Source organism: Dasypus novemcinctus, unplaced genomic scaffold (genome assembly GCF_030445035.2).
Source record: "Dasypus novemcinctus isolate mDasNov1 unplaced genomic scaffold, mDasNov1.1.hap2 scaffold_119, whole genome shotgun sequence".
Lineage (NCBI taxonomy): Eukaryota > Metazoa > Chordata > Mammalia > Cingulata > Dasypodidae > Dasypus > Dasypus novemcinctus.
This window is the reverse complement of record NW_026688148.1, coordinates 302090-321001: the sequence shown is the minus strand read 5'-3', so window position 1 is coordinate 321001 and position 18912 is coordinate 302090. Positions and strand designations below refer to the sequence as shown.

At 40.7% G+C, this 18912-nt stretch overlaps 1 pseudogene; it reads left to right on the top strand.

Moving 5' to 3' along the window:
- The first annotated feature begins 12842 nt into the window (after positions 1–12842).
- Positions 12843–13382, top strand: LOC131277505 (cyclin-dependent kinase 2-associated protein 1 pseudogene; annotated as a pseudogene).
- The last annotated feature ends 5530 nt before the right edge of the window (positions 13383–18912 follow it).

Below are 18912 nucleotides of genomic sequence, written 5' to 3'. Positions count from 1 at the left end.
AGCTTGCAAGTCAATAAACCCCCTTTGGAAAAGCCAGTTCATTTGGGGAAATACTGTTTTCATCAGCCTCGGTTAAACTAAAACAGGATCCAATGATAGTGAATTGAGGTTTTTTCAGTATTGTAGGAAATCAGTGGAATATCCTCAGGGATTTTTTTTTTTAAGTTACTGAAGATTTACTGACCATCTACCACCTAAAGACAACATCCCACCACCTGCAAACTGATGACATTATATTCTGGAAAAGAAAACAATGAAAAACCAATCTCTGACCTACTTGAAATAAACTTATCAGATGTTAATAACTTCACATATAGCTGTCAAATTAGAAGGAAATGAGACTTGAGTACAACACATGCAGCTAAAACTGATGTCACTTCCAAGGTGGGTATATGAAATGGTACATGATTCAAAATTAAAATTAACCAAAATAATCCAGAAGCAGTTGACACTGTGTATCTGATGTGGACAGGTACTGCCAAGATCATGGAACAAGAACCCATTCAGCCAAGTGTTTTGTAGATTATGGGGAAGTTTTTTCAGTGATGAGGTACAAACACAGATACCCAGCAAGATAGCATGAAATGAGAGGTTCATAATATCAAAGAATCTGGAGGGGGAGAATGGAGAATCTTGGCATGGCAGGTCCCAGCTTACCTAGCCTGGGTTCCTGTGAGGGTTCATGGTAAGGCAGGTTGGAGCACATGTTTATTCCAGGCGCTTGTCTTTACTGTGACCCAGATGGGAAGGATCCAATGGATCCTGGGCCTGGCAGTTTCACAATATATGGTACAAAAAGCAGATGTGACTAAGGCCATGTGGAGAAGCTGGGAGCAGCTTCTTATCATCCAAGCCATATGGAAATTGATGCCTTGCAAATAAATTATGCAGCAGGAAAGAGCTGCAGTGGCAAGGGGGCAATTCAAAAGAAGTGGCAGAGGCTGATCATAGAAGCTGAGGTTAGCTCTTATCATCCATACGTGTGAAGGTGCAGGTGTTGCTAGTTGTGGTTATACCCAGGGAAGTGTTAACTCAGGTGGTTGCTCAAAATGACTAAGTTAGGACAAGGTGAAGATGTGTCAAAATAATTTATTTCATTACACCAAAATTCCCTTGTTTAATTGACACCCTTGTGCTTTTATCTATATTTACAATTTTGTTTTTATGCTTTTGTTATCTTCCTCAAAAGCCGATTTTCCATACTTTCTCTAGACATCAAGATAAAACCCTTAGTTTAAATAACACTATTAGGAGCAGATGTGGCTCAAGTGGTTGAGTGTCCACTTCTCACATTGGAGATCCTGGATTCAGTTGCCTCATGCCTCCTAAAAAATTAAGAAAAACAAACAAGAAAAACAAAAGAAAAAATCAATTCAGTGAAGCCTATGTGGCTCAATGTTTGAGCTCCAGCTTCCCACATATGAGGTCTCTGGTTCAAACCCTGGCCTTGGTACCTCAAACAGACAACAAAAACAACAACAAAGGGAAAACGGACTTTGGCCCAGTGGTTAGGGCGTCCGTCTACCACATGGGAGGTCCGAGGTTCAAGCCCCAGGCCTCTTTGACCCATGTGGAGCTGGCCCATGTGCAGTGCTGATGCGGTGCAAGGAGTGCGGCACCACGCAGGGGTGTCCCCTGCGTAGGGGAGCCCCACGCGCAAGGACTGCACCCGTGGGGAGAGCCGCTCAGCGCGAAGGAGGGAGCGGCCTGCTGAGGAATGGCGCCGCCCACACTTCCAGTGCCGCTGACGACAACAGAAGCAGACAAAGAAACAAGACACAGCAAAAAGACACAGAGAACAGACAACCGGGGGAGGGGAGGGGAATTAAATAAGTAAAAATAAATAAATCTTAAAAAAACAACAACAACAACAACAACAAAAATCCCAAGGGGACTGCACTTCATCAGTCCAAGAGTGGTTTATATGGACTAATATCCAGGTAACCCTTCCCAGGAGAACAAAAGACAAGTCAGCAAAGCCAGCATCAGGTGACCAAGGGTATTGGCTCTTCTAGGTTTGAATTTCCTAGTCTGAAAAGGCAGACTGTGTTCAGCAGTCATTTTGTTTTGTTTAAAAAAAAAAAAAACTTTCTCCTGAAAAAGGAAAAAAAATCATACTTTCTCTCATTTTTTAAAAGCATCACTACATAAAATTATGTGTTTACAAAGTAATAAAATTTGACATCCAAATAAAATAGTTTTTCTCCCAGGAATTTCTCAATCTCTTCTTGTGTCATATATGATGCTAACAAATATAAAGCAGGTAATCTAAATTTCAGTTTTGTGACAAAATGCATGTTTTTCCAAAGCTGCACAGAAAGCTCACCTAAACACTTGGGCCCTGAGAGAGTGGCCTTTAGGGAGCAAGCTGGGCACCCAGCAGCCTCTGGGGCTGAGGTCCAGAAGCAGAACTCCCTGTGAGTGGGGACTGGACCATGAAGGCAGCAGAGAGGCCACAGGAGCCCAGAGGCTTGGTGGGAAATCTCAGTCTCCATTCAGCCATGCTCCATTTGGTGTTCTCTGCACAAACCAAAGGCACCTGGATCCACTGTGTAAGGAGAGTGATAAAAGCACCTGGGGAAGTGGCTGCCTCCAGGGAGAAGACCAGGCTGGGGGAGCTCTCATTTACCCCCATGGAGCAGGGAAGAGCCTGAGGGCCATAAAGGACCACCTGCTCAAAGGGCCTCTATTCTCTAAGCACCGAGCTCAAGCCCTTGCCAACCACATCCCTCCAGTATAAACCAATGGTCTCTTTCTGACTGCACTCACCACTGGGAAGGCATTACTACTGCCCATGTGCAGAGAATGGTTTGTCAGGTCAAATCCTCCAAAACTGCAGGTTCTCTGTGTGAAGGAGAGGCAGACAGGAGAGGAGTTACCCCTGAAGTAGCTGGCAGAGCAGCACACCAACCCCAGACCCCACTTGCGGGGTGTCACTGAGCCACAGATGTGTGTGCAGGTGGAAGTGATGGGGGAGAGGGTGCAGGACTCAGGTTTCCAGGAACCTCTTGCCTAAACAGAGGTCCACAGTGTCCCTGACATACAAATGCCATGATCACCACAAAGCTCTCTGCATATTCTGTGCCCTAAGATTCCCAGTCTTGTCATGACCCAGCCTCCCATTCAACCTCCCTTATGTCAGCGACAAACAAAATAAGGGCTATTTATACAGGGTCATGCAGTTTTAGAAGAGAAGACAGAAGCCCAGTGGCTGCAGAGAGCCTTCTAATGGACTTCTGTGTAGTTTAAATCACTCAGAAAGGAACAAGGCTATGTTTATTGCAGGCTGACAGGCAGGCTCATGCACTGGTGTCTCCTAACCACAGCCACAACGTTACCAACCTACTTAAATAAGACCCTTTTTCTAAACGTGTGAAGGGAAGAGACCACATTCCCCCAGAAAGAAAAAGTTGGGTGAACAACTGTCTTCAGCCACACTCTTTAATTTCATCAGGAAAATTATTGAAGTTTTATAAGGAAGAAGAACTTCAGTGTCTTTTTAGCTTGTTTCAAACTTCATGGAATGCCTTTATATTAGGTAATATAAGGCAGTAATTTTATATTTCCAGAACTTGATTTGAATACACTGTTGACTAAAAAACTAAACAAACAATACCTAAACTTCTAAGAAAATAAGTGAAAGCAAAAACACCCTATTTTTGACACAGCTGATTATCTTTTTAAGTAGCTGTAATAAGATGTGAACAGCAGATACATGTTTCTCAAAGGACTATAGTTAATACTATGTATACTAGAACAGCACAATGAATATTAGAAGTGCTGCTTATTTAAAATAGGCATGCTTGCTCTAAATACTTTAATTAGCTGACTGAGAAACACCCAGGAAGGGAAATTCCAGACACTGGGCTCCCAGATGTGGACTCAAATCCTGTGTCTGTCCTATGCAGTGTGATGAGTGAAGTGCTTAGACTCAGCTCTGGTTCCCCAGCAGCAACACTTATCATGGACTGAAGACTGGATGGCAGGTGCTCAGTGAGGGCCACTGCACTCAGGACAGCCACCAGTGCCTCCTGACCACTGTGACCCTGAAGTTGAGGCTCAGTCAATGCCACAACCATGCAAATGAAGAGCTGGAATTCATTCTGTGAATTTCTACTCTAAAAGCAAAGCACACTGGGGAGGAATGGAAGGGCTGGATGTGGCAGTTTTGTCCAAAGAGGAGCAGGCAGCAGCCTTTCAAGGTGGCAGGTGATGAGGACACCACAGAACCTTCTCCCTCAGCAAACAGCTGCTGCTGCTCTGAATAATGTAGGGTGGATGTGATCTCCAATGGGACATGCCTAATTGATAGCAATTTAATGGGATATCTGACTTCCTTTATAGTCAACTTGGCTGGACCTCGATCTACTCTGTAAAAAGAGAAAGACCCACATGCAAAAACATTCACCAAACCACCTAACAAAGCAAATGGTGTTGCACCCACCCTTCAAGGCTGATTTTTAATATTAGCTTTCCCGTCCCACCTTATAAGGCTGAGTAAAGGTTCCCATGTTTACAAAGGCAATGATTTTATTTCAGTTCCTTTCCCCTGACTCGGGCTTCATGACAGTGTGAGGTCCAGATGCCACACTTGGTAGCATCTGCACATCCTTCTTTAACCAGCAGCAGCTTCACAAGACTGGAGCCTAGCTTGTTATTTCTAATGCACATGAAATAGCTGATAAAGAATTTATGAGGAAACTATGACTGCAATAAGTTAAGCAAACATTTAAGTTTCTAAATTCCTGCTGTATGCATTTATTCTTAAAATTGAAAGCTTAAAGCTAAGAATGGACTGGTTTTCTTAAATACCAACTAAGACCTCATCCTAAGATAAGATAAGCTATCTGGAACAATTTTTCTTTCAATCAGTGGGGGATTGACAAGGAGTATAACAATAAACAGTCTTCAAGCTAATCTCCAACTTTTTCTGTAATACCACATAGTTCTTGAAACAGCACTCCTTAAATGGAGAAAATAGGTTATAAACATTAAAAGAAAAATAACCCAATCTTTGATTTTGTGATATAAATGAAGCTATGTACTCCTTGCATCTTCTGTACAATTATAGAAATGTTTCAGACATACTTGTGGAGAAGGCAGCTAGTAAGTGGAATATGCCATGCAGTTGTCATGCATTTCTCTTCCCCCAAACAAAAATTTAATGACCAAATAAAATAAAGACAAGTGACACATCCAGTGTGTATGAGGCATTATCATTTCCCTGAGGTTTCATTAAGCAAATATGGCATTTTTAGAAGACAAAAAGATCAAGGTTGAAGAATAAAGGACAACTTTCAGTAAAATGAAGGAAATATATGAAAAGGAGAATGCAAAAGAACTTTAAAAATAAATAGAGCAAAGAAAACAATCCTAACCCCCTGAAAAACAACAAGAAAAATGTCTTATTTCTCAGTAAAACGATTTACATTACTTTCTCTGGATAATTAGAAAATTAAATGTTGTTTTCCTTATTGTACAGTAAAGAAATATGCACAAATATAATTGAACACTGAATACATTTCAGCAAGTGCTAAACTTCCCAGTGCTGCCCTAAGTTCATAGTACCTTAAAAATATTTAAACTTGGGCTGAGATTATATACATTGCTATCATTATGGCAAAATAAATATTTTCTTTTAAAAAATGGTACTTAAAAACAACCTTGTCTGATGTCTACATGATGCCTGTGGAATCAGTCCCTGACCCCCATGTTAGCACAAATCTGAAAAAAAAGAACTTTCAGAGGGAAGTTCTTGATGAAGTTACATTGTTATAAATGATGACATATGCAGTCTATGATTTAGGTATCATATTGATAATGTATCATCTTCTGTTGTGAACCTACATATATCATGAATACCATGAGGGTCATATGAACAACTGAATGTACTCAATTTGGAAAAATTGTCCGTGTCACATAATTTAAACCCACAAGGTTGGTCAGCCAATTAGGGAAGTGGGCTGTTTTATCATGGACATGAGCTGGGAAGACACTGGTGTGCTGAGCCTGTAGTGAGTCTGGCCATGGTATATTATACAGAACAGATGTGAGGCTGACTGAGCAAGAAAGAGAACTGTCATTTCAGCACAAAAACAAAACCCAAACAAAAAATACCATGCTAGAAAGGAAGAGAAAACTTTTGCTACATAGTAATAGTATTAAAAGAGCCACAAGATTCCTTTTTAGAATGGAGAAGGGTGTTTCACATTGGTGCTGACCAGACAAGGACCAGACAAGTAGCACAGCCTTGGGCTGGGGAGGATGGCAGGATGGAGGGCCACTGTCATCCTGAAGAGCTGGGTGGGAGCCCAGGGCTTCTCCAGGCTCTGGGCATTCATACAGACCATGTGCCAGCTTCAAGGGGACAGACACATCCTCTTACCAGTCTAACCACACAGTAGTAAAACTGAGAAGCATTTTATTATCTGTAAGCAACTGCTTCATTTCTGGCTACATACAGGAGAATAGACAAGATGTGTGTGTACATTTCCAAATGCTGCTTGTTTTGTTTAAAAAGATAAGAGCATCTAAGAGCTTAAGTAAAACAGAAGAGCTCTAATCTTCTTCCCTTTTAGTTAGCAGAGACAACAAGCATGTCTCTCAAGGCATCAAAGCAGAATGCTCTGATCCATATGGGTTCTCAGGAGGTTGGGGGGGCTCCATACTTAGCTTCCCAGCCCCAGTGGCCTCCCACTATCAAGAGGACAGATGGGAAGAGGGGGGAGCATGGCTATTAGCAACATTTGTTCCTTTTTTGGGGGGCTTGTGTTGCCCTGTGTGACTGGAAGGGGGATGGAGCAAGAAGCTGAGCCTTTTTCTGGTCAGAGCCTCTGACTCAGGTTCTGATGCTTTTGCCTCAAGGGATCTCCTATTCCCAATCTAATGTGTTGGAATACAATAGTGGTGTGAAATTGACACGCAGGCTTCCATGTGCCCCATGAACAGAACTGGGGAGCCTCAAAAGATCCCACTGTAGGCATGAAAAACCCTGCATGGCAAATGTGCAATATCAACAATTATCTATCTACTGATATGCTATGAGCACCTCACAGATTCCTGTTTCAGAACCAGAGACCCTGGTTAGAACAAAACAATCATTACTGAAGTTGCTAAAGTCTGTTGGTGCACAAAAACACACACAATGAAAGACATTATATTTTATCTTGGCCACTATATTATGACCAAGTGATGAGAAACAACAATATATTATATATTGTTTAAATATATAATTATCTTCTAGGGGAGTTGTTTGTAGTGCCAAGCTCCTCTGTGAAAGAACACAGGAAAATGTCTACAGAAACTTGGTAGTAGTCAACCAGCAGGAACCATCAGATTCAGGTGCATCTCTAAGTGAAAATAGGTGTCACCTTCAAGATGGCAACCATCAGGAAGCAGACTTTGTCCAGTGGATAGGGTGACCGTCTACAACATGGGAGGTCTGCGGTTCAAGCCCTGGGCCTCCTTGACCCATGTGGAGCTGGCCCATGTGCAGCACTGATGCACACAAGAAGTGCTGTCCCACGCAGGGGTGCCCCCCGCATAGGGGAGCCCCATCACAAGGAGAGCACTCCATAAGGAGAGCCAACCAGTGTGAAAGTTCAGCCTGCCCTGTAATGGTGCCACCTGCATGGAGAGCTGACACAAGACGATGCAACAAAAAAGAGACACAGATTCCCATGCCACTGAAAACAACAGATGCAGACAAAGAACACACAGCAAATGAACACAGAGAACAGACAACTGGGGCAGGGGAGGGGGAAGGGGAGAGAAATAAATAAAATATATCTTAAAAAAAAAGATGGCAGCCATCAAAGGGACCCTGTGCAAGAGGTGTAGGAGGAGAAACCTTCATCCTCAAATTGATTTTTAGACCTTCATCTAAAAGGAGAGTAATTAGTGAGACAGAAAATTCAGAAGACTTAGTTGGTGGACAACAGAGAAAGCACCACAAATCTGCTAGCATTTACCTTTCCTCTGATGAAAGTCTTGCTCTATAATAAGGAAGATATGGTGTAAAAGATTCTGTAGGAGTGAATCAATGGAGACTATCAAATCTGGATCTTGATACTGGTTTAAGTGAACATTCTGGTGATTGGTTGAATCAGGATTCAGTTTCAGATCAATTCAGTGTATAATTTGAAGTTGAATCTCTTCATTCAGAAGATTAGTGAAGAAGGACAAGAACTCTCATATGAAGATGATCAGGTTTATCAAGTTACTGTATATCAAGCAGGGGAGAGTGATACAGACTCATCTGAAGAAGATCCTGAAATTTCCTTAGCTCTCTGTGGGAAATGTACTTCATGCAATGAAATGTATCCTCCCCTTGTGGAAATGCATTACAACAGATGTGAGAATTGGCTTCCTAAAGATAAAGGAAATGATAAAGGGAAAATACCTGGGAAAGCCATACTAGAAAACTCAACACATATAGAAGAGGACTTTAATGTTCCTGATTTCAGAAAAATGACATAGAGGAAAAGAATAAAATCACACAAGCCTCCCAATCCCAAGAAAATGAGGGCTATTCTCAGCCATCAATTTCTAGTAGCAACATTTATACCAGTAAGAAGATGTCAGCCATCTGCCCATTGGGATTTAAGCCCCCTCTCAAGTAAAAGCAGTGGGATCACCATCCTGAAATTCTCAAGACTGGGGAGTGAACAATGGACTAAAGTAGACTTAGTATTATTCTATTATAGACTTAATATTATTCTAGCAATGGAAGAACTTTTATCATTGATGTAAAGGTAGTGGCCACCAGAGGTTCTGAGGTGAGGGAGAGGGAAGAATAGATATAATATGGGGGCATTTGGGGCATTGGAATTGTCCTGCATGACATTGCAATGACAGGTATAGGCCGTTACATTTGGTCATAACCTATAAAATTGGGTAAGGCAGAGTGTAAGCTATAATAGAAACTACAGTACATTGTTAAATAACAATGCTTCAATATGTGTTTATCAATTGTAGCAAATTTACCACACTAATGAAAGATGTTAATGTGGGAAAGTGTGGGAGGGTTAGGGTGAGGGGTTGGGGAATATGGGAATCCCCTATATTTTTTATTAAACATTTATATAATCTAAAGCTTCTTTAAAAATTAAAAAAAATTAAAGCTGTCTGAGAGTTTGAGAGGAATGAAACACAAGATAAAGAAAAATGCATGGAATCTAGTTTCCATCTTTGTGCCATTGAACCTTGTGACCTAAAATTGACTGTATCATCCATGACAAAAAAGGACATCTTAAGGCTTGTTTTACATGTTCAAAAAAGCTAAAAAAAAACACACACAAAAAACAAAATAAGGCCTGCCCAATATGTAGGCAGCTAGTTCAAATGATTATGCTAACTTATTTCTCATAGTTGACTTGTTTGTAAGAGTAGAATTATATATTTCTAACTCTGTAACCCTAAAAACTCAGATAGTTATTTTAGCAACATTAAATTTATTTTTATGTTTTTATACATACTGAAGTGTAAAAGTATCTCAGTCCATGTAGAATTCTTCTCCTTAATGTAATTTACCTACTTGGGGAGGGGATATGGTTTAGTGAATATTCATTTCATTTTAGGAAAATTTCACTTCTCTTTATAGTTCATATTTGGGTTTTAATGTAATTTGAATTGGCTATATAGCTGGTAACATTAAATTACAATTGGCAACATTAAATTTATTTTTATGTTTTCATACATATTGAAGCTTAAAAGTATCTCAATTCATGTAGAATTCTTCTCCTTAATATAATTTACCTACTAGGGGAGGAGATGGGTTTAGTGCATATTCACTTAATTTTAAGAAAATTTCACTTCTGTTTATAGTTCATGTTTGGGTTTTAATGTAATTTGAATTGGTTATATAGCTGGTTTTTTAACTCTATCCTTCATATTTTAATTCATTTCTACCTTCACTTAAATAAAAATATTTGATTTTTCAAAATATAAGTAGGGTATTCACATATACATCATTTAGTACATTTCTTTTAAGGAGATAAATTTTGTGAGAGAGATTTATTATTTAAATTTTAGATACTCTTAAATCTTCTCATCCTTACTCTGCTCTTTCAGAGTCTCTTAAAATATTCTTTACAGGAAAGCAGACTTGGCCCAGTGGCTAGGGTGTCTGTCTACCACATGGGAGGTCCACAGTTCAAACCCCGGACCTCCTTGACCTGTGTGGAGCTGGCCCACGTGCAGTGCTTATGTGCACAAGGAGTGCTGTGCCACACAGGAGTGTCCCCTGTGTAGGGGAGCCCCATGTGCAAGGAGTGTGCCCCGTAAGGAGAGCTGCCCAGCATGAAAGAACGTGCAGCCTGCCCAGGGATGGCACCACACACATGGAGAGCTGATGCAGCAAGATGATGCAACAAAAAGAGACACAGATTCCCAAGCCGCTGACAACAGAAGCTGACAAAAACAAGAACACAGCAAATGGACACAGAGAACAAATGACTGGGGGCGGGGGGCAGGAAGGGCAGAGAAAAAAAATCTTTAAAAGATATTCTTTACAGATAAATAGAAATTGGTAGTTATATTCTCTGCTACTGAAGTAAAAAATGTACCACTTGTTCTCCAGGTATAGGTGGTGATGATGTTGTCCATTGAGAGTCTTTCAGAAGAGCCAATACAACTTTTTTAAAGCTCTGCAGTAAAATGCGGAGTTGTCCTGGGAGGTCCAATGTGACATACATTTTCAGGGTTTGGTGGGAATTGTTTGTTTCTCTCAAGTGAAAAACAGTTTAATTCACTTTGAAGTGTCTTCTTAGGATTACACAGTCTCTATTAATTGCCTAGACATCAGAACTTTGCTTAAGACCAGTTTCAGAAACAAGTGAATTCAGAAAGATTAATTCATAAATTAGTTAAAAGGAAGAACTGTTAATTTTTAAAAAAATAGCTGGAAAGGTCAACATTTCTCTAAATTATCCAGAAAATATACATCACTTCCTTCAAGAATTACAGGGTCATGGGATTCTAATATTGCTGTCAAACTGCACAGATTAACTTATTGATTTATATATATGTATGAGTCCTTCAGCAAAATAGTATGAATAAACAAACCTTTAGATAAGTGGAGTTGAGTTTTAATTTAAAGTTCCAGTGTTTTGCTTCTGGTTATGACAGGTTGAGGGCAATAAAATAAACTGAACTATGAGTCTAGAACAGAACTGAGGGCCAATTTTAAACAGCAACATAGTGTGTGGGAAGCTGCCTCTGGCACAGGTGTTGTATTGGCCATCTTGTTGCTAAGCACTATTTTTAGATACTAACCCGGTTAAGTTTCCATTTCCCCACCCTCGCTGAAGCAATTAAGTTTCTATTCTTACACCACTCCCCCGGGCTCCAATTGGGCACTCCCTAAAGAGCACGAAAGTCTTTCCACTGACGTTGCCAAATAACCATCTGCACATGCATGTGGCATGAGAATCAAAATCTAGTTAATCAATCATTTACTGACACATGTGTTGTCATCAGTATGTACCACCTCATTCATCCCTGGCTATAAATACCCCTGATTGACCCTCAATAAATGAGACTTGATCAGAATCCTGTCTTGTCTCCATTCTTTGTGTCTCTTGTCCCTTTTCATTCCCAATCCCTCCCTCAGGTCTTGGTTCTACTGATCCGTGGGTCAGGTCAATAGTGTGTCTGTTATTAGCAGTAGATTGTTATAGATAGATTTCATAAAAACAATAAACAAATCCACATATGACTTACCCATGTATACGTATGTAAATATAAAACAAATGGCTGAAGGTATTGGTAATTAAGCCAAAGCTATTCTCAAATACAGTAAAGTTTAATTAATTTTTAATTTGATACCTCCAGCTAGAGCTAAACAGAATACATCCTTTCTTAGAAGAGTTAGTATAAATGAGATAATTTAATATACATTCAGAGTATACCTTTGCAGTGATTATGCTGCTTACAATGCAAAACTGAGCAAATGGAATCTCATTCTAAATGCCTATGGATTATTAATGTGGTCTTGATTACCTAAATTTTAAAGCATGGTGTAAAATATTATTGATTGATTTACAAAGAAACAACTTATTAAGTGATTTTAAAAATTTAAAAAGCAATGCTATTGTTGTAGAGAAATCAGGTGTGCGAGGTATCGAAGGCCACGACATGAGAGTACCGAGAAGGAAGTTGGTTTATTTCAACCGGCTGGGCTCGGTGGACTCTTGTCCTAATAAAAACCGAGGCCCGAATAGCTTTTTTCAGACCCTTTTATACAGAGGATATAGGATTAGGGAGACTAACAGTGATGGCAAACAGACCTCTGGTTAGGTTCTTCAGTGTTTGATCTTAGTATCAGATAGGTTATTTCCTCCAGGCGAGTTACATATTCTCCACATCCAAGGCAGCTTGGATTAGCATATCTTCCATATCTCATCTGGAGGCAACCCTAAATACACATTTAGTCTCACATCATATCTGATCATTCAAAGACTGTAGGGCCTATATTACTTATTTGGCTATTTTGGGGACCAGGTACACTGGGAAACAATTTTGAATTTATGCACAGGCTATATCACTATTAATCACTGCTACTTCTCTAAGGTTAGATTTAGCTCAACTCCAGTTATTTATAGGGTTTCTAGCATTATAAATTTAACTGATTGCTGGGTTTGCCAATATCTAGATGATAAAGACAGACCTAGATATTTGCCGGTGCGGCCGGAGCCACCGCCAACAAAAAGTGCGCGGGAGCCTGGCGGGCGCACGGACGGGCGCAGGGGCCATGGGCACAGCGCCCCCTCTCCGCCTCGCTACCGCCACAGCCACCACCGCAGGCCGGACCCCGCACGCCCTGAGCCCCGCCGCCCACGGGGATGCCTTACAAACCGAACTTGAATGCGCACATGCCCGCCGCCTCCCTCAACGCGGCTGGAAGTGTCCACTGTCCTTCTACCAGCATGGCCACATCCTCGCAGTACCACCAGCTGCTGAGTGACTATGGCGGCCATCCTTTGGCTACACCCAGGGAACTGGGAAGAGCCAGGTCCCCCAAAGCAAATATGCTGAGCTGCTGGCCATCATCAAAGAGCTGGGGAAAGAGATCAGACCCACCTACGCAGGGAGCAAGAGGGCCATGAAGAGATTGAAACGAGGCATCATTCATGCTAGAGGACTGGTTCGGGAGTGCTTGGCCAAAACAGAACAGAATGCCAGATCCTAGCCACCTCGTTAGCTTTGAAGGCTTTCCATCTTTTTACAAGATGAGAAGTTACAGTTCATCTACCTGTTCAGACGTAACTCTATTGTTTTCAAAATGTTAACAGTTTGTTTTCATGGTTCATTAGGCTCTGAACCTACCGACTAAGATTGAGAAAAGATTTTGCAGTTGATTAGGATTTGTGTTTTAAGTAGTTAGGACGTACCTGGGTATTTTTTTAAGCATTGATTAAAAAAATAATACTTGGAAAATTACCTATCTTACATCAAACTATAGTTTGCCTCCAAGATACCAGTATCTCACTTTAATCTTCTCTTGAATATATTTATGTTACCTAAGTTGTTATTTTCATAAGCTAATACAACTCTAAGGATTCTGTTTTTAGCAAATACTGACAGCATGCTTTTCTTAGTAGCCAGTCCCAGTTTGGCAATACAGTGTAGATTCTGCTTAATATAACTTTTTGCTTAAGCATTTGCATGACTATTAGTGCTTTGAAGTCAAATAAAAAGTGCACAAGTTATAAATACAGAAGAACAATCTATCATACTGAACAAGGATCCCCCAAAATTTTCATACTGAGACTGTGTAGCTTTCAGTTTTGTGTTTCCTGTAAGTTGATCAAAATGTCTGGGAAAAAATGACTGAAACTGTTTGCATCTTTGTATGTATTTATTACTTGATGTAATAAAGCTTATTTTCATTAAAAAAAAAAAAGATGGACCTAAAATAGTGTTCCATTCAGGCAAAAGTGATCACTGGCCAAAAAAAGAGGTAAATGTTTAATAAAAAGATTTGGTATCCTGTTAAAAATTAGTCAGCCCTTGTTACAGATCAGTAAGTTAAATGTATTTGGCATTGGGACACTTTATTTGAAGCTTTAACTACATTTTCACAACTTATAATTTGGTGACTATAAACTCTTCTTTATGCAAGAAAACTGTAATAAGACAGGGCCAAAATTGGATATATACAAGACTGGTTGTATATATTGGTTGTATATAAACAATCAGGTTAGATTCAGACAATAGAGATGGGACTCCCATAGTCAAAGACTGAGAGCTTAAAAGTGACTCCAATAATGATACTTTTACTGATGTAACAAAGAAAATCACTAAATTAGATATTCATTCAATGACAAGTATCCCACTTGCATGTGTAATGCCTGCATTATCTCTTTCCCCAATACGATAAACTTATATAACATGATTTAGTCAATATTCAGGTTATATTTAAAATGGAAACTCAACATACTTAATTAGGAGTAATATACATGATTTGTTACATCATTTAAATAGGAATGCTTTCTTCTTTCTCAGACTAATGGACTCTTGTAAAATGGCAATGTGCTGATGCTTATATGACCTCCTTAAAGGGTAAAAAAATACAAATAGAGAGACACTCAAGATGGTTTTCTGGATCTAATCTTAACCTAACTTTAGATCATATTGGATTGCTTATTTTCCATGTGGGAAAATATATAAAACTTTTCTCCATGCTTGGTCAGGAAGATGTGTACTAGGTTATCTTGTTCCATGTATACCAAAGATATTTACACTAGCAAGGGAATTTCCAGGAAGATGGCAGAGCAGGGAGATTCAGGACTCACTTCTCTTCCAAAAGAGCTAGTGAAGAGTCAGAAACTGTCTGTAACAGCTGTTCTGGAGCTCAGGAGGCCAAAGGAGCATTATACAGCATCCAGAGAATGGTGTATGGAAAAGGCTGAGAAACTGTGCTAAAAACTGTGTGTACAACATTATGATTATAATAAAAGCCATTGATTATACACTTTGGATAGATCATAGTGTATGTGAATACATCTCAAAAAAACAACTTAATGAACTAATAAATAATTTTGCAAGAGTAGCCAGAAATAGCAACTATGTACAGCAGGGGAATCATAGAGAGGTTGAGAGGTGAGGAATTTTCCTGTTTTTTATTATTACTGAAATAATAGAAATACTCCAATAATGATTGAAGTGATGAATGCACAACTATGTGATCATACCAAATTCCACTGTTTTTTTACTTTGTGTGAATTGTAAGCTTTATTAATATGTATAAATAAAATTGATTTGTTAAAAAAGAACACTACACAGTCTGATTACAATTTTTATCAAGTTTAAAAAATACTGAGTAGCTCACTCTATACTTACAGCTGGCACCCATCGCCCATTCATGATATGGGCTATCTTAGGATCTAGTCCCTGGCTGGCTGTTGTGGGTGGAGAGGAACATGGAAGTCTACCCTGAGAATGGTGGGGTTGAGCATATCTTTTGATCAGCAAGTTTTGATTACTGACTTCCAGTTCTGAACTGCTGTTTTAGCTAACCCAGACAAGGACAGCCACTGCCATTGACTCAACCCCACTGCTGACATGGAGGAAGGCAGTTAAAGCTTAAAGGCACAATACCTCCTTAGGGTTGTAGGGAACAGTTTTCTAAAGGGTGCCTATTTTTGGCAGGCCAGGAATTCAAGCTTCACCGAGTTCTGAAAAAGGCTTCTGGTGTCTTACCTGTACCTCTCTCCAGGGCTCACTGAGGCTGGCCTAAGCCCTTTTTGTGAGTCTCTGATCCTCATTTGACTGGAAATACTGACTTCAGAAAGTCTTTTCTGAGGTGACCATCCTCCAAGATTTTGCATATCATGTAAAACAGCTAGAGGCAATGAAAGGAGTGTATAAAAAAAAAACTCAGAACAGATCAATATTCTCAGAGAAGGAACTAGGAAAGAATCTTTTTTCTTAGGGTAAAACAATTACACACATAGTACAATCTTAAAAATTATAGCAAATATCCAGGGCTAGAATGAGATGAAGAACTGGGAAAATTTGATCAATTAAATACAGCCAATTCTAAGTGTCAGAGAAGAGGTTTTTTTAAAAATATTTATTTATTTATTATTATTTTTTAATTACATTAAAAAAATATATGAGGTCCCATTCAACCCCACCGCCCCCGCCCCCCACTCCCCCCACAGCAACACTCTCTCCCATCACCGTGATACATCCATTGCACCTGGTAAGTTCATCTCTGAGCATCACTGCACCCCATAGTCAATGGTCCACATCATAGCCCAGACTCTCTCACGTTCCATCCAGTGGGCCCTGGGGGGATCTACAGTGTCCCGTAATTGTCCGTGAGGCACTATCCAGGACAACTCCACGTCCCGAAAACGCCTCCACATCTCATCTCTTCCTCCCATTCCCCACACCCCGCAGCCCCCATGGCTACCGTTCCCACACCCATTTCACATTTCCTCTGTGGACATTGGATTGGTTGTGTCCATTGCACACCTATGTCAAGTGAGGGCTTAGATTCCACATGGGTACTGGATGCACTCTTCCCGCTTCTAGTTGTAGACACTCTAGGCTCCATGTTGTGGTGGTTGACCTTCTTCAACTCCATGTTAGCTGAGTGGAGTAAGTCCAATAAGTCAAAGTGTAGGAGCTGAAGTCTGTTGAGGCTCTGGGCCTGGGTGTCATATTATCAGTCCAGAGATTCAAATCCCCTACATATATCTTAAACTCAGCACCAACTACAATTCCAATAAAGTAGCATGCAAGTCTTGTGAAAAGAGATCCCCTCTGAATCCATTTCCATCACGCAGAAACACCAGCTCCAAAGAAGGGCCATCTGTCATGGCAGTGAACCCCTTCTGCCATGACCATAGAACCCGTGGGTCTCTTTATCCCTCAAAAGAACCAATACCTGGGGTTGTATCTACCTTATCTGTCTCTTAGACTCTGTTCAGTTGTACATAGGGGTATTCCTTCTGACAACCTCCAGACTCTTTTTTAGAGACTCACAGCCTTATAATCTCATTTCTCCTTTCCATTTCCCCCTTACATTAGGTCAAACCGCTTCCCGAAGTCATGTTATTATATGTAGACAGGTATATTCTGCTGTTCCGCATTGAATCTTTAATTCAAGGTCATTTTCTAGTTGCTTCTTCAGCTGGTATGTGGTAGTGATCCCTCGGTGCCAGGGAGGCTCATCCCCGGGTGTCATGTCCCACGCTGGGGGGAATGCATCACATCTACACGCTGAGTTTGGCTGTGAGAGTGGCCACATTTGAGTAACATGAAGGCTGTCAGGAGGAAACCCCCAGGCACAATGCTACTCTAGGCCTTGTTCTTATTGCAGGTGCATAGGCTCAAAAGTGTAGCCATTAGTATCAAGAGCCCACTGTTGGGCCCTCCTTCCTTCCTGGTTCTTGCCGTTGCACCTGGAGGATTGCCACTGCTCTCCCAGGGCCCACAACAGTGACCCCCCGGCCAGGAGCCCAGTACCCCCCCAGCTGTTGTTTTTAATTGTTTCCACTATGAGTATATATAGACATTACCATATACCCTGGGCATATGCCCTGTAAAACTCCCTGTCAACCATATATATCCTGTCAATAACATCGCATATCAGTATTCCTCCGCTGCCATTGTTGAACCACTCTGTGATCCAAAACTTCCCGTAAAGTGAATCCCAACATAATGTCAGCTTCAGAGGAGTCTTAGATCACCAAAATTCATATATACAATATACAGTATTTCCCCAGATCCACCATAAAACCTTTTCCCTTCCACAGCAATAATCTTTTAACTTATTCATATCATATTTCCTGAAACTGATGTACAGATTCCGAAACTATAGTTTTCAAACAAGGTAACATTTGTGCTTACTATGTGGTCCATACTTTAGGTTGTACAGTTTTCTAAATTTTTTAGTTATCCTATATTTTGTCTTATGGTTTTCATTATTAGTCTGTCGTCCCCTATATGTTTTTGGTGTAATATTAGCTGTTTTATATTCATCCTCGTGTACTCTCACATAACTCCTCTTTTGCCCCCTTATTTAACCTTTGTTCTATCCATTGCACGTCCATTTTCCCCTCCCCCTTAGGGCCCACAACGCCTGCCAATCTAATGCCCTGGGAGCCGTCCTTTCTCACGAGAGATACAGTTCTCTCTATTTGACGGCATTAGTCTTCCCCAGGATATGGGTCCACCCCACCCAATGGTAGAACCCACCTTGGCAAAATGAGCCTTCAGCTATTCCCTCTGGAGTCCGTCCCGCATCAGACCATACCCCCTGAGCATCCTAACCAGGTGACCCTCCTATTTATACTTTGATACGTTTTACTCAACATTTAGTTCTCAACGAACTTCTGGCACTCTCCCATGTTTGTATGTTTCCCCTCCCTCCCACCTATTTCTTGGACCATATTACCCCTCTTCCCATCCCCAGCCCCCCTCAAGCCCAGAAAACCCCACCCGAAGGTAACCCCTTGCCCCCATTTTGTCCCTTCTTTGTGCTCATACTTACCCCCAGCTCATCACAGATTCCACCCCTACAGACATTAACTCACATCCTTCCTCCACCCCCCCCATTTCCAGTAAGCGACTTTTCCAGACTCTAGCTCTCTGAGGCAGTTAACTTATTTCATATCATTGAGGTCATATAGTATTTGTCCTTCAATGCCTGGGTTGCTTCACTTAACATAAGATTCTCAAGGTTCATCCATGTTATCACGTGCGATTGTAGTGTATTGGTTCTTACAGCTGAGTAGTATTCCATTGTGTGTATATACCACATTTTATTGATCCACTCATCTGTTGATGGACTTTTGGATTGATTCCAACTTTTGGCGATGGTGAACAATGCTGCTATGAACATTGGTGTACATATATCGGTTTGTGTCCTTGTTTTCAGATCTGATGGGTATATACCCA